The sequence below is a fragment of the Nicotiana attenuata genome, unplaced genomic scaffold (assembly GCF_001879085.1).
Source record: "Nicotiana attenuata strain UT unplaced genomic scaffold, NIATTr2, whole genome shotgun sequence".
Lineage (NCBI taxonomy): Eukaryota > Viridiplantae > Streptophyta > Magnoliopsida > Solanales > Solanaceae > Nicotiana > Nicotiana attenuata.
In genome coordinates, this window is record NW_017673519.1 from 125,054 (window position 1) to 127,859 (window position 2,806).

A 2,806-nucleotide genomic window follows, 5' to 3' on the forward strand; every position below is an offset into this window, starting at 1 on the left:
CACGAAATCATGTTTTCGTTTGTTCTTGACAAAGAACAAACGTTTAACATCATTTCGAGACTCGAATTGAAGTCTGGCCTTCGTTCAATCTTACATAAGTAAGTTTTCCTATTCCTTTTGCTTTTATTATTTGAATCTCTTGTTCTTAAAATTAGCCTAAAGTGTGTAGACTGTAATTTTGCATCAGTTTAGATGTCTTTTGTTTAAATCTTCCGGTGCTTTAGGTTTGTTGGTATTAAGTCAGTTTTAATTCATAATTTGTTTGGTGATTAATTTCTGTTTGTTGTCGACTGTTAAAATGGTCGATAGTAGTTGTTGTTTCTACTTTTCAGTAGTTAATTCAAGCCGTAATTTAGGATTGTTTGGATTTGTGATAAATCTTTGGGGTCGAGTTGTATTTGAGAATTTTGATTGTTACTGAATAAATTCAGATCCTTGAAATTAGTCATAGTTAGCCTTTGATCAAGCTGAAGGGTTTGGTGTGGTTGGAATTGGGTTTGGGTTGGTCAGTAATTCCAAAAGGGTTTTAGGGGTAGCTTGGGTATGGAAAAGGGTAGTTTTATTAGAAATAGTAATTTCAGAACTAATACAAGGGTAGTCTAGGGATTCTAAGGGTAGAAAAATCAGAATAGAACCCCCTAGGACTTTCTAGAAGGGTTTTAAACTGAAATTCACAAAAATAGTGGTAGTTACTTGTGTAACAAGTCAAGAAACAAGGGGTAGAAAATAGAATTAAGATAGGGACTAATGGGTAAAGTGAAAACCTGAAATTGTACCCTAAGTTTACCTATAAATAGGCATTCATTTGCCTTGCATAAGAAGTTTTTGAGCCTCCAAAATTCCCCACCAAAATCCTCTCATGAGATCTGATCTATAGTTTGAATTTCAAATCTTTTAAAAAACAATCTTCTTCTAGATCTTAGTTTTATATAAAAAATCCAAAAAAACAATAGAAAAGCAGTAGAAAAAACGAAAAATAGACTGTTTCCTTGAAAATTTCAGTTTAATTTCAGCATTCAGCTCAACATTTGACTGATGAAGTTTTCTCAGAAGTTTACTGATTTAATTTCAAGTTGTTCTGGGTATTTTGATGCTGTTTGGGATTGATTTAAACATTTTCTGATTGCTGATCCTATTTCTGGAGCATCTCGAGTCCATTTGAGTGCATTTTCAAGTGATTCATAGTTGATTGCTTGAGCCTGCTTGGTTTCAAACTTTTCTGAGCTATTGAACTAACTTCCTGGGCTGTATACTGTTGTTGTTTGATCATCTCTTGGTCTGCTATTGTACTGCTGCTGCTGATTCTTCTTCTGTTAAAATTCCATTTCTAGGTACATATTCAAATCACAATTTGGTGTAGCTTTGAGTGAAGTGCTGAAATGAAAGACCTATTCATCTATTTTCTAAATATGTATATTCATATCGTCTTAATAGCTTAAATACTGATAATGAATGTTGTTCGGGATCATCTCCAAAATTACATAGATGCTAGACGATTAAACTGGATACTGGATTGTATAATTTGGACTTTGGACTGTTGAATCTGTTTGTGGACATGATCAATCTTAGTATGATTTGATGTTAGATCTAGTTTCATGTATTGTGGACAAGTAAATCAGAATTAGCTTGAATCCATAATTGATTGCGAGATTAGCACATGATATCCAATGTTAATTATGAGTTCAAACTGAAGAAACGTATTAAATAATCTTGTGTTGCAATAGATGATATTAGTAATTTCACATCTTTGCAAGTGAATAGTCTGCTGAGTTAATTCAAATATGATTAGTCCATTTGTGTAGTATTGTCATTGTGTTCAATTGTCTTTCACTTAGTAGTGTCTAAGAATTCATCAGCAGTAAACAAATGAAATAATCTGAATTTTAATTTCAGTGATCAATGTTCATTAATCAACGTGAATAAGCAGGAATTTGATTTTAATTTCAGTGAAATTTCTTAAGCTGAACGGGTTGAAATTTGATTTTAACGGATAGGGCTAAACAGCCCATCTCAATAGTAGAGTCTCAGGACTTTAACAAACGGCCCAGGTCTTATTTCAATCATGTATGCGTTTGGACCTGGGCCCGGATCTACAATTGGCCTGTCCTTTATTTGTTTAATAGGCCTGAACTGGTTGAAATATAATGGTTTCCCAAAAATGTTAATCAATTAGGAATATGGGTAATTAATTCACAAATATTAAAATTGGATTTCGAATTAGGTAGCGGGTTCAAGCTAGAAGGGTCTTCCCTTTTGTTTGAATTCGGACTTGAATTCGAGACCCGAATTTATATTTGTGAATTAATTGGCCTTTAGAGACACATAAATAGAAAATTCTAGTTTGCTTTAGGATTGGCCTTTTAATAAAATGAGACAAGCCTCGCCAAGCCAAATACAAACGGTGGGGCCCTCAATAAATACTAAAAATACTTAGACCTCGGGATGGGCCATTTAGCGAATCTCACGGTCTTCCCCAAAGATAATAACGCGTTAGTCCCTTTAGGCGCGTATTTTAATAATATTACTTTCCTAAATTCGGGTGCACATTTATGTTACCCAAATCCAAATCTCAACGAAGCCGAAATGTGTTAACAATCACGAGTGCACTGGTGCGACGTGGTTCGAGACGCATTTTCACGACGTTGCAATTCTTATTAAAAATAAAAATAAAAGCGGTTTACTAATAAAAGCACATAAGCTAGAACATGTTTTGAAATCGGATAAAATCAAATACAACAGTTGAGCGACCGTGCTAGAACCACGGAACCCGGGAATGCCTAACACCTTCTCCCGGGTTAACAGAATT